Source organism: Coturnix japonica, chromosome 28 (assembly GCF_054131305.1).
Source record: "Coturnix japonica strain WE chromosome 28, WE-NBRP24, whole genome shotgun sequence".
Lineage (NCBI taxonomy): Eukaryota > Metazoa > Chordata > Aves > Galliformes > Phasianidae > Coturnix > Coturnix japonica.
The window spans coordinates 5,978,670-5,993,071 of record NC_140690.1 but is presented as its reverse complement, the minus strand read 5'-3'; the positions used below and the strand labels follow the sequence as shown (position 1 = coordinate 5,993,071).

General features: G+C 37.1%; 1 protein-coding gene across 16 annotated transcripts in view; it reads right to left on the bottom strand.

Annotated features, from left to right (window-relative positions):
* LOC146756181 (rho GTPase-activating protein 32-like) overlaps positions 1–14,402 on the bottom strand; it is a 331,712-nt gene that overhangs the window by 59,081 nt on the left and 258,229 nt on the right. The window lies entirely within an intron of this gene.

Here is a 14,402-nt window from a genome sequence, read left to right as displayed (position 1 = left end):
AAATCAGGACAGAAACAACCCACACCTCACAATCCGGGGGAAAAAATCCTTGCTAGCTTAGCAACCTCTACCTACGCTCTGAGCTTATCCACCCACCTGCTGAAGAACATGTATGCTTCTCCATTCCAAGAATAATATGTCCTGCTACTTAAAGCAGATCATCTACATAAGCTAACTCAGCTGACTTGCCAACACAAACACTGTCTGCATGAGAAGAAAATCAAATTCAAAATCTAGCAATCTGAGGAATGGGTTCACTTTGAGGGAATTGGAGACATCAGTTAATTATGGCAACCAAGAAAGTCTCTTAACATGCCCTACAAAACTTCTTTTAGGTCAGTAACAAATCCAGTATTATCTCATGCAATATAATTTAGTGCCCGTTAACTATAAGGAGAAGGTAAAATAATGATAGTGAAGCTAGAGTACTCCTGCAACAGACAAAAAACCAGTACTTAAATTGTACACAAATAAGCTAGAAGTTGTTTTCTGGTTTTGTTTTTATTCTTCACCTTGGTGGAAGAAGGGAGGGTGCATTTATTTTCACAAAGTCTGGCAGCAAATCACAGACAAAATACTTTGTGAGCTGATATAACTGCATAGAACTCCTGCATGGACACCACTCAATACAGCGAAACAGAAGTTTTGGTGTTACACTATTGTGACTACTCCAATAGCAATGCTGATATACACGTTAGGCAACAATGGAAGTGGATATAGACACAACAGTAAAAAAAATCCATCTGTTTTTTCAGTTTCGTCAAGCTATAAGAGGTATTATATGTAATGAAAATATATTCTATGATTTTTCCCAGTTGTGAACATTTCTCTCTACCTTTATGCTCGTTAGAACAAAGCAATGTTAACAGTGCGATCACACCAAACTCATGTTAAGTGTGCATTCTTTGTTCATAAAGCCACATACAATGCAGACACCAAGAAACGTATCTGACACAGTCCTTCATTACCTCATTTCCACCACTTAAGCGATAAGAAAAGACCAGCACATAATACAGTGTGGCTGCTGAAGCAAAACAGATGGACTCCATAATGATATTACAAGTTGAAGGTCAAACCTGATTAAAATAGCCCCTTCTGGACTTCTGGCCTATATATTTTATAGAAAAAGAAGTTGAGCCATACTTAAATCACATCTCTTATCTGGAATTTATTTTGTATTCCTACACTTTCTTTTAAGATTATGAAAAGAACTGATTCAGCTCTTTTAGTAACTGTTAAAACAGAACTGCTCAAAGAATCCAATTTTCTGCAAACTGTACAATGAAATTTGGTACGATGTTAGATATGTCATAGTATCACTGAAGCTCTTAAATAACAGAAAAGTTAAATATGATTTCCTTCTTCCCTCTTAAGTTCTACAACATTAAAAAACAGAAGGGAAAAAAAAAACATCAGAAAAGATACAAAGTGAGAAGAACGGACTCGAGAAAACATGAAGTTCTCTGGATAATGTAACTTCTGAATATAAGAGGAAGTAATACAATTACTCTAAAAGCTTTTCTTCAGGCACAGTTCATGTTTTCCACTGCACGGTCATCAATCACATGACTCTACTCTCTTGTTTACCCACAGTCTTCAAGTCGAGATAAATGAAAACGAACCTGACTCCCATACAAGAGCATGAGGCCAGGGGAAAAAAAGCAGCTGTTAGGGATGTGCCACTACAGAAAGCAAACTCACACTAATACAGGGACGTTTAAAAAAGACTTATTTCATTTGCTATGATTTTACAGTCAGCATACAGAGCTCTAAGAGCTAAAGCTGTAGCATCTAGAGCGTGGGCACAGTTTTGGTCCCAGGCAAATCTCACAGTGTAGTCTCACCTTCAGTTTACCACTTTAAATCATTCTTACTTACAAATGCAATGTGGTATCAATGGCTGATATTCAAGTACAGCCATAATCATTAGAAAGATGAAATGGTAAAACATTTGTTACCAACTTTAAATGTCTGTGAGTAGTGGCGACATATTTAAAATGCAAACCATGCTGAGCTGCTCAACCACACTTAGCTGACTGGTAATTTGTTCTGATCACAAGCACAAATCTCTTGTATGCTATTAAATTATGCCACGTTGAAAAATATTAGAATGTTTTTATTAAAGCAATTTGTTGCAATCATTGAACAAGAGTAAGGAAAACAGAATTTAATTTAGGCTGGATTAAGAAATGTTAATGCCTCTATCAGGTTAAGAAATCAGTGGCCGATATGCAGAATAAATCCGTGCTCTGTGAAATAATAATTAATAACATTATTATAATTTTATTTATTCTCATTTAAATGACCCTTTTGCATGAATTGACTAAACTCACAGGCAAATCAACAAGACAGCTGGCCCACTATTTTACTGTTCAATGGAAGCTTCTTTGGGATTATTGGTGCTATACAGAAAACTCCGCAAAGACCCCCAGTTCGTCTCTAAGGGCTAGCATAGTCTCTCTCAAGGCAATATGCTGCCCTTACAGCACTAGACAAGCAAGGGAAAAAAAAGGATTGGAAATGTACAGCCACACTAAACAAGGGCTGAGAAACTCACACTTCCAAACAAGGCTGCTGAAAAGTCTTCTGCCCTTAACATGCATTCTTGGCTGTCTGCCCATGCCCATCTGTCTGAAATGGCACAGTGCCATCCTTAAATTGCTATGATCCTAACTTAATAATATGATGATGAGATTAGATAAAAAGTCCACCGACAACTACACACACAACAATGTGTCCAAAATCACCCCTAAGGGAATAAATTTACCACACTGGCAACATACTTTTCTCATAGAAAACAAATGCGTTCAAGCTGCAAGACAAAAGCCAGCAACATGAGTGTAGCAAATATATCAAAACAAGCTTTCAAAATCACCTGGAAGTTTCCTAAAAAGTTTCTGGCTTGGAAAGATGCAGTCAGTATTTTTGCCTTTTCTTTTAGAACTTGTAGCTGCCATTTGCAACTTGCAACTACATGATCAAAGCTAAAGCTTAAGATAATCCAGAACTGAAACTGCGATAAGTTCCTCCCTTTTCTTGTAGCGCTGTATTTGTAGGTAAAAAGCACAACGGAGCATCACCGCTTCTTTTGAGACAGCGTCACAAGGGACAGAAACATTTCTTAACAGTACCTATTATTCACTTCAAAGCAGAATTACTGAGAACTGCTCTTAATTCATACAGCCTCGCCAGTCATTCCTGCACAACAAGGGCGACCATGAATCTAAAAGCACTCAAGTATGTTCAAGATTCGTATCATTCTTCAATACTAGAGCCCAGATGTATACACTCTGGATATGGATCGCTTGTGAGATGCTGTTTTTTCCTGCATGGACTTTCCTGGTAAACTCCTTAAGCTAACAATCCACACATCTGCATGAAAACAAAGCCTAGAAACCATCTTCCTACTAGAGAACTGCTTTAAGAATATCCCAGATAATTCCTAGTGTGACTACTTCAAAAGAAGTTATAATTAGGAAGTAGGAGGATGTTCTGCAGAAGTAAAACTGCTCGTTGCTTCAGACAATTTTATTTTGGGCAGTGCTTCTCTCCACATACTTATAAAGTATGTATAAAGGGAAAATTGAAGAAAAATCTGACAGAATTCATATTTGGCTGACAAGTCACTACGAAAATAATCAGTGATTTTGCATTGCTTCACCCCAGTAGCAGATAAACAACATTTGAGCAAGTCTTTTAAGTGCCTTATGAGTGGAACACATGATCACACCACCCGGATGCCACAGATCACCACCACTGGCACTTATAGTCCTATATAAATCATAACTTTAGAAAGACAAACAGGCTACATTTGAAGTAGCTTTCTTTTAAATAAAAAGAAATACCAACCCCTACCAAATACTAGCATACACTTAAGAAGTCAAAACAAAATGAACACCTTATGAACAGCCTCTGAAATTCCTGCAAAGGAAATACCATGTATTTATATCTAAACACTTAGATGACTGACTGCATTACAAAGCAGACCAAAACTCTTCAAGATTTGATTGGCTAGTTTGCCTGAATCCATCAAGAATGCAACACCTGAGCTTCTCCTGTAGATGTTACAGAGAACTGCAGATACGTTCCAAAATGGCAGCATGCACTGCTGCAAGTTCCAAAGAGGTCTGAACATGGAAGGTGTCTATAGGAAGCAGAAACCAAAAACCATCACAAGTCCAATCAAAGCACGACACAGGAGCCCTCTGCACACTCCCAGACCAATGACTATTAGCATTCAACCACAGGCAGCTATACAACTACAGAGTGGCATCGCTTCTCCAGCTGAAATATTGGAAAGTATATCCGAGCACACACGAAATACTACTACCAAGACTTCTAGAAGGCAGACTGTAATTCAAAGAATTTAAACACTCAACTTTTGGATTTTTATTTTATTTTATTTTCATTCAGTGGAAAACCTGAGAAAGACTGACTATCTGCTTATTTTGCTCTTCATTTATCTCCAAGAGCTGCTTTTTGTTTTAGCATGAAAACATTTTATATTTCTGAATTACAAATAGCATCGGGTATGGCTTTGTTTCCAAGTGTAAGAGGAAAAGGTTTCTATGTACATTCAGCATAAAAATCCATTTTGAATTTTGCTTTCACATTAATAACTGGACTTCCTTTTGCTCCAACAACTCACAAATGTCAAATAACTAAATAACACAGGCACAATAATAGCCCCAAACCCAATAAAGAATAAAGTAGCCTTTCTGGCCTGTCAAAGGACCCCATTTTCTATTCTGAGCAGGCAAGCTGAAAGCACTGCTCTTCCGTCATTCCTTGACAGTTATAGACTAGTTCTGAACCTTATTAAAGATTAAGGTTTGCCCGGGCACTCTCTTTTGGCCATCTCCTATCCACAGTCCAGCATTTATTACAGGAGAACTGGAGATTAGTACCATATATTCTGCTTTGAAGGAATACCATATCCTGGAGTCAGGCTACAGAACCCAATGTCAAAGAGCAGTTCAAAATGTACTCAAAGAAAGAACACAACATTGCCCTTCATTTTATATTTCTAAATAATCCTACCCTCCTATTTACATATAGAGCTGATTTCTCTCAGTTTATTTTTGTAGATAAGATATAAAACAAAGCTGGTAGCATGTTGCCTTTTTATGACGCAAAGACGTTATTTTTGGTTTATTATCAAAACACTTCTATGAACTGAGTGTGATGCAAGAAACACATCAAGCCATGTTGCATGCAAATATTTGTTACTCAGTTGCGGTCTGATGCAAGTAGCAGACTAAAGTATCAAATGATTGAATGATTTATGATAATGTAGGATTTTATTTTATTTTATTTTTTACAGAACAGCATTTCCCAAACTATTTAGCAAATGACCAACCATCAACATTTCTTAGACACTGCCACAATCATCTCCTGATTCTTCACTAAAAGCATTAGGAAGACTGTGATCCAGTGAAACGCTTACCACTGCCAATGTTTAAAAAGCTGCAGTGTAGCATCAATACTTTTCGGATCACAGTTAGCTGGTTTAAAACCAATATCCTACAAAGATTTGGTGAATATCATCTTCCCTTTCCAGACTATCTTTTCACTTCCTCTAAATTCTAGATGCTTAAATTTTGCTGAAAAGTAATTGCAAATAGCCAAGTAGCACATTGTAAATAAACAAAAACTCTGTCAGTTGCAAGGTGCAAAAAAAAAAAAAAAAATAATAATAATAATAAACGGTTAAGCTATGTTATAGCTGTTATTTTCTTTGAGAACAGACAGAAAACACGTTTACACAGCACTTCAAATAAGGACTAAGTAGTGTTAAGCACTCTCTGAACAAACATTACATGAACAAAGAAAACCTTAGAAAGAGTACTGCAAAGGCTCAGCATAAGTTCCACGGAAGTTCTATTAGTAAATATATGACAACCTGAAAAGGCAAAGAAATCTGTTTCTAATATGACTTTATTATTATTCAAATGTTGATCGCTTATGGTCAAGTTCAATCTATCTGGTCAGTCTTTATAGTAAGCACTACCTTCACTTTGGGTACAAATCAGCAGAATTTCACCAGACTAAGTGAGTCCACCTAAGCCTCAGAATTAGTTTAATGCAAATTTTAACAAAAGGAACACAGTTAGAAACCAAACATTGAAGAGGAGTTAGAAGATGTCTCCCTCTGCTCCAAGTACACAGATGTCTACTTTGTTCTATTCCACATATGCATAGGCAGCCTTAGGTTAATGCAGTGCTACATTCATTTATGGTAAAAGAAATATACAGTTGCTTTCTGAAAAGGAATACCCATCAGGGTCTCCTCTTTCTTATAAAGTTCTGAGGCTTAGGATAAGCAACCCATGAAGACTGCTGTATCCTTACCCAGCCAGAGCATTACAGTGATACTACCTCAGCATTACGTTACATTTATTCTGCTGGGAAGGATCCAAATAGCTATGGACTGTTCTTATAAGCTAGTAGTGACACTGTGAATGGTGCCTGTACATTATTAAGATTGAAGCTTAGTGTTTTAATTCTTACCTGTTGAATTATTTACTATTCAACGTGCTTACCAAGCATGCTAAAAAATGTTGTTACAGCCTGTGTCCTAGGAACACAGAGTATTCATTTGTTGATAGGAAATACACCAACACCAAATCAAGAAACCTCCTTCAAAATGCATGCATAATTATTATCAGAATATGTTTCCATTACACTTTGCCTCAGAGAAGCAAATCAATATAGCCCTTTCCCAGCTAGCAATTTGATGCAGGTTTCCAGTAAATCATTTGACAAAGAAGAATCCAAGCCAATTAAAGGTTAACCCGGAAAAATAATTAGTATCTGTGGTATCCTGGGGTGGGAAGGAAGAAAGTTAAACAGAGAAAGGAAAGCAAAGAGGAGGAGAGAACATTCCACAGTTCTAAAACTATTATTTGCTATTGATGTAGAAGTATCATTATTCTCAGTACAAATCAAAACGCATTAGCATTCCATCTGCCAATGCTGCAGCAACCATTTTTCTCCATTTCTGTTTGACCTCAAGCCTTTTATGCATAAACGTCAGGGCTCTTTACAATTAATCATGTCTACCACAGACTAATTGTGGACAACAGTAGTGCAATTAACACAAATTTGCTTCAAATATTCATGAACGTTCAAAAAGCATTCATTGACACAAGTGTTAGTTACCTAACCACAACAACAGACAATTCTTTCTGTTTTTGAGCAGCCTCTGCATTAGGAAGCTGTGCACACCATCAAGGGCGACAGCACGACAGGGAAAACATTCCACCAATTCCCAAAATGTGATTGCTTCAGCGATGCCTGGTACACAGACACGCCATCAGGAAACAAACAGAAGAACAAAAATAAAAACTATTTCCCTTTTAATATTAAAGGTAGATAATCCTGAGAATGTAAAAGTACTGAATACATTTTGGGCAAAAAAAAAAAACAACCAAAAAACCAAAAAAACAATTTTTTCATAATTCTACCCTAACATAGAGGGCAAATAAAAAACAGCATTTTTTATTTATTATTTTTTCTATTTTGTTATTATTCTAAACCAGATTTAAAAAAAAAAAAAAAAGCCTTAACAAAATAAGACACAATTAGACCTGTGTTGGTTTTCTCAATTCATTCTTAATAATACACTTGTTATTTTATTTGTACTTTGCTACCCAACTGATGGCAGAAGTCTTTCTAACCACAGAAAGCTATTTGTAAAGCCTGACCTAAACACAGCAGAAGACTTTTTTTTTTTCTTTTCCCTCTTAAATGCATGCTTTACATTAAAGAATTTCTTGGACAGTTGTGCTATTTCTAATCAGGCCCCATAGCAAATACTCATCAACCCTCACAGGAATAAACTATTCTCACATCAAACAATCGTTACAGTTTGAATCCAATTGACTCTAGACAAAAGTACTGAGATAATCAGCATATTAAAGCCAACACTATAACCATATGTTAATTATGTAAATGATTCATTTTAATCAGCTAGAACCATGTAAAGAGTTACAAGGAATGCAAATGTAGGGAGTTATTAAAAATCTCATTATTATTCATCTTGGTTCCATGCGTGAATATATCCATCCAAACAGATGAATTAATAGTTAGATGAAAGATGAAAGAGCTAGAGGGGAAGTCTGTGGGAAACCATCTGTCTTGCTTTGTATCCCTCCCAGGCTTCAACCATCCTGAAACAACTATGTGGAGAACAACCCCAGAGAAGAGACAGTGACTGCCTGCAATGCTCCTCAACCAGTAATCAATGCTTCTACAAACGTATCTGTGCTTCTCATCCATTCCCAAACTGACACCCCAAGTAGGTTCATGAGACAGAAAGCAAAGCCTGATCAGTAAGCTCAAATCGATTGCTACAGAAACATGGTTCCACCCTGCCCAAAAACATCCAACGAGTATAGACATAAGTCTATACTTATGATACTTTTTATACTTTCATCTTAAAAAGGTCCTCTAACAATTGCCTATTCCAATGTCAGAGGATGTTAAGGAGCTACTCTGACTGGGACCCATCTTAGTAAGTAAGCTGGTTCTGCTGACTTCAAAAGAAGTCCCAGATCAAGGTGTCCTCCTTTCAGCAGAAATGATTGATTTTCTTCATAGCATCTGATGCTATACTATGCTTCACCTCTAAGAGAAAAGCAACGTTGATAACACCACGAAGGCCCAGTTGTTGTTCAGCAGTACTGCACACAAACAAGGACATCTCAGGTTTTCAGTTTCTAATGCTGTCCTACCAGAGAGGGACAAAACCAGGACAGCTGCCCTAAACTGGCAGGTGGTGAGCAACCATATTGAGCATCACTTGTGTATGCACATGTGTGTTTGTGTCTTATATAAATGTGCAAACAAGATAACTGTTATTTCTCGTTCCCATCTTATTAAATAAGCTGTTTTCTTGTTGTCGTTCTACCTTTATTCTCCTATTATATGATTTTATGACTCTATCTCCTCCATCCTACTCTGGGATGGGGGGTAGTGAGTGAAAGGCTGTGTGGCGTGAGCCACCTTCCTACAACAGCAGGAAAGAGAAATTCAGGAATATTGTAAATAAAGATATATATGTATTTTGTGTAGTTCTACCAAAGAATATGGAAAAAAATACCTGCGAACTATTCCTGAGAGGATTATTTTTCATTTGCCCTATTCTCCGTTTTTCCTATGTAAAGTAAATGGATTCTGCACAATTACTCATATGAAGAAGAGTGAGGATCAAGGTGTAACACCATGTCTACTAAACAAGGCAATGAGAATTAACTGGAATGACAGGGTTTTAAAACCTCAGGAGGATAAAAGGGTTGACATGCTCAACACAGGTATGCATGCATTAGGTAAATCCACCCTGAAAATCTTCCTAAATCTTAAATAGCATTTTACTTAAAATTAAAGGTATAATCTGCTTTCAAGGCCTTGGTTAAAGCCAGTTACCATTACTCTGCCGACTCAAACTACATAAAATAGATGAACAAAGAACACAATTCAACTGTTGAATTCATTACAACATTGAAATAGATGTACTTTTCCACAATTGTTTTCATTCTAATAAAAGGAGTCAAAAATAATGGTAAAATGTTTTTGTCAGCTTTCAGAAGCTCTGTAAAACTTTGTTCTTCGTACTCTACTTCTTTCATGTTTTCCTGCCTGATGTCTCCCAACAGTTTCTCTGGATTCATTCTATTTTTGATCTTTAATCCTTTTATATGTTTTTTTCTTTGCTTACTCTCGCATGCCTTTGTAGTTTCTATAATTGGGTCTTTGCACCATTTTAACAAGGTTTAGCACTGTGCAGCTTGTCAAATTTAAGAAGAAATGAGAATAATCTATCACTGGTATGATAAATAACTGAGTAAATTAACGTATCACTATAGTAAATGTCTGCCATAAAAAAAAAAAAATATATATATATACATATATACACACAAACTAAAGCTCCCTTCATCCCACAAAGGCTGTTTCAGCAATCCAGACAAAAGGCAATTGCATAGGAAGTACTTCAGATCGCTAATGTGTAGTTTATTAAAACTGGCCATGCACCTGCAGTAAAACAAGATTTCATTAATTTCTTCTCGAGGTGCCAGAGTAAATTCAACTTGGGGAAGAGTACTTGACAGTTTTGTAAGTATTGACTGACACTCTTCAGCAAAGCTTCACTGCGTACAGAGCATAATTTAAGCACATCCTGGTGATAATCAACACAGCAAGTGAGGGAGTATGGAGCACCTTTACAAGAACTTTATCTCTTTGAGTTTTGTTTTATTTTTTCTCTGTGATTCCTATTGATGTTTACATATCAGAATTTCTCATTTCATACAACATAACTCAAGATCCCAACGCAACCTTATTTGTATCCCTGCATGTCTACAGAACTTAAAACTGACCAGAATTTCATGCAAATTTCCCACATTACGCTACTTATTTGCCCACATTACACTGATCAACTCCTATTTACACAAGATCTGATGTGAAAATCCTAGGAGAACGATAAATTAAAACCTAGTAGAAAAACTACACTGAAAGTAACAATAGTTTTAATTGTCTAACATCTTGATTATCCTTACAAAATATAAGGAAAGGTAACACCCACATCTCTTTTCACCCATGATATGAAACACAAATTCATATTAATATACATTTAACCATGTTCCTCTTTGCGTCTGGGTACTGATCTGATCAGTAAAAGGAAAGAAATATCTCTTTCTTCACTGAGATTACCTGCTAAATTCTACACCAAGAGTGTCTGTTGCCAGGTCTTGGAGGCCTTCTGGAAGGGACTATGGGGGTTCCACTGGATTTCCTGCACTAAGGCCTCATCTTCTAACCAGCCTGATTTCTGCAGGGCACACTTCAGCATATTAATATTCTTGTGATGAACCAAGGAAAAGTAAATTAGGCCAAAAAAGAATGGTTACAGAAATGCAGTATGCACAGGGTTTGTGCAGTACTCTGTATAAAGTGATACAAATAAAACCAGGAAAATTCCAGATTGCAAAGACTCATTTATTTCACTTCTCAGTGATCTCAGACTATTGTTGGACTCTGCCTTAGAGTTCCAGACCCCATCGTCAATATAACAGTAGGGGAGAACAGAAAATGTGATCACACTTAAATGAGTGCTATGAACCCAATTGAGGAATGCATTTCAGCATGTGTTTTACTGTAATTTCATTGCCTTCTTGGCCAGGAATGTATCTAGACACATGCCAAAATGCCTTCCTTTACTGGAGGCTGTCAAAGGAAATATGGATTAACTGTAATTTGTACCATGTGACTTTACAGCACTGTAGCTCTGAAAAGCACATGTATCATATTTGGACTTTTCATATTTGCAAGAACATGTAAATCCAATGCCGATAATAAGCTTCACTAAAGAAAGCACAGAAAATAGTACTGCCACACACACAGCAGCATCTCAAAATTAAGTCCCAGTTGAGTTGCTGATGAAGAAGTAGATACACAAAGATAAGGAATTAGCCTGTGCTTTGAACATTCTTCCTCCTGCACAAAACTTGACAGTCAAAAACCCCAGGTAAAATTTCAGTAGTGTTCATTTAACTAGATTATTTCACAAAGGCATGATTGCTATTTCTTTGAGTACTGTATCAGAAATAGATTCAATTAAAAGGATGTTTAAAAAAATCCAACATTTGTAAGTCATCTACTACCAAAACTGTATTATCATCTCCTAGTTAGACTGCAGAAATCTAAAGGAAATTCCTGCTCCGTGCATTATATTGTACTTTCCTCAAAATAAGAAATTAGGTACTTAAATACTTCTGTGAACTTAAAGATCTTATCCATAACGTCTTGTAGGTTAAGGGCAACTCTTTAAGAAAAGACTGAAGGAATGAGCATGCCATTACCACAAGAGAAGGCAGACACATACTCATCTTCAAAAGGATCATGGGCCACTAGGAAAGGGACAGAAATATTTTGCTTGTGTGTCCACACCAAATTCACAACATCGGAGGGTTAAACTATAAAATGAAAGACTTCAAGTGAGTCACCAGGAAAAAAAAAAAAACCTCTAGTTAAAGTGTAACATGCCTGGAGAGGATTGAATCTCAGTCGTTCAAGATCATCGGAACAGGCTCAGAAAACATCTGTCAGGAATGACATAGGCAAAGTTCATCTTCCCTTCAGGCAGAGAAGTAGATTACATGATCCCATAAGATGCATTCCTTCCCTATTTCTCTCCATCTCTGTGATGTACACATCTCTCCTTGGAGGTGGTACACGCACTTCATAGGTTTTCCTATTTGTATGTGGCTATTTTGCATTTCCAGTCTCACAGGCAAAGAAAACAGCAGGAACAAGTGGCTAAAATAAAGAGAAATAGAGCCTCACAATATCCTAACTGCAAGGGTAATTAAACATTCAAACAGTTCAGTAGGGTATCAGTGAAACTGATGGATTTGAAATTACTTGCATGTTTAAAACAAGATTAAATATCTTCCAAGAGGTCTGTTTTCAGCCAGTCTCAGAAATCCTGCAGCATGTGTATTCAAGAGGACAAGCTGAATTACCATAAAGATCCTCCCTGGTTGAGTGTCTTTGAGTCTGTGAATCTGAAATCCCTCTTCACAGCAAGAAACCTTTTTTATATAAATGTATACATTCACTTTCTGACTCTGAAGTTTAAAAGAAATAAAAAATAAAAAATGAAAAGACCAAAAAAAGGTTTTGTTACATTTGAGAAAAAGATTTTTGTCAAAGACTATGGAATCAATTTTTAAACGTTCTCTCCGGAGACAGGAAAAAAACATATATATTATGTAACGCTAATTTGACTTTTCCATTTCCACGGCAGTAAATAAATGACAGTGACCAAAAGCTAATTATTAAAGGAAGTGAAAGGGGCTTTTTTTCCTCCAAAAAATGTGTGGAGGTTAAGTAACACTACTTCACTGAATTCTTGAGTCACAAATGATACTTAATGAAGGGAAAAAAAGCAACAAATAAATATTACCTACATTTTTATACTTGCCTCCAAGGAACACACTGCTTAAAGGGAATTATCCAAGCATACAGAACAAAGTGCAAAATGCAATAAATATTAACAGTGCAGTGGTATCGTTGTACAGTATGACCACAGAGAAATAAACACATTTGTTTTAATCCTTAGGTTAGGGAGCTAACAGCAAAACGGATGGCAATTTAGACAGTACATTTGAGAATCACCTCATGAGCTAACAGGCGTCATACTCAAGAAGCATTTTCACAAGTACTTTAAGTGCCTGCTAGTATACAGTGTTCCCTAAAAATATATCTTGGATCTGTCTCTGAAGGTGTCTGTCTGCCAACTCAAACTATTTTTATGCTATGGGGCATGTATCATGTTTTTTGAAAATGAACTGAAGTGTGGTACTCAGAACATAATTCTAAATGATATAATGAAAAATAAAGTTTATGCTATTCTAATGAAGGAGAAGCATCTCAAGTTTGCAAATGACAAACACTGGGAGGAGTGGCTAATGGGTCAGAGAGTCATGCTGCCATCCAGAGGGACCAGGGCAGGTAGGACAAATGGGCAGCCAGGGACCTGATAAAGGTCAGCCAGGGTAGGTCCGATATCCTGAATCTGGAGTGGAACAACTCAGGCACCAACACATACTGGGGGTACCCTCCTAGAAAGCAGGTTGGCAGGAAAGGTCCCAGGAGTCCTGGTGGACACTGATGTGAACACAAGCCAACAATGCGTTCTTTCAGTAACAAAGGCCAATGATACCCTGGACTGCATCAGGCAAAGAACTGCCAGAGGGTTGAGGGAGGCAATCCTTTTTCTCCATTCAGCACTGGTGACAAAAACTGGAGTACTGGGTCCAAAACTGGGCTCCCCCAATATAAAAGAGACAAGGACACACTGGACAGAGATTAGTGAAGGGCCATGAAGATGCTTAAGGAACTGGATAATCTCGCATATGAGGAAAGGCCAAGATAGCCAGGACTGTTTAGCTCAGAGAAGTCTCATCAGCATGTACAAATACCCAAAGAGAGGCTATAAAGAAAATGGAGCTAGTAGTACCCAGTGAGCTGCCTGGATGTGGGGCTGAGCCCCCTGCTCTGGGTGGCCCTGCTGGGGCAGGCAGGGATAAAGTGGCAGGAGGTACCCCTAACTTCAGTTATTTTGTGACTCTGTATTTGCACATTTGCATCTTACTATGATTAAAAAAGAAAAATAGGAGTACAGTCACAGAATGATTTTAAAGCTACCATGTATACTACAGAGAAATGACTTACTGACTGGCCAAGCAAATTAGGTGCTTTTTACTGCCCCAGTACAAAGCTTTCTACCTTATTAAAAGACAGGAATTACACAACAAAAGAAGTAATGCCTGTCTTGCATTTTTGTCTAGTGTGGTGTTTTTTCTTTCCTGCAAAAAAGAATCTTAAGACAGGTATAAGAT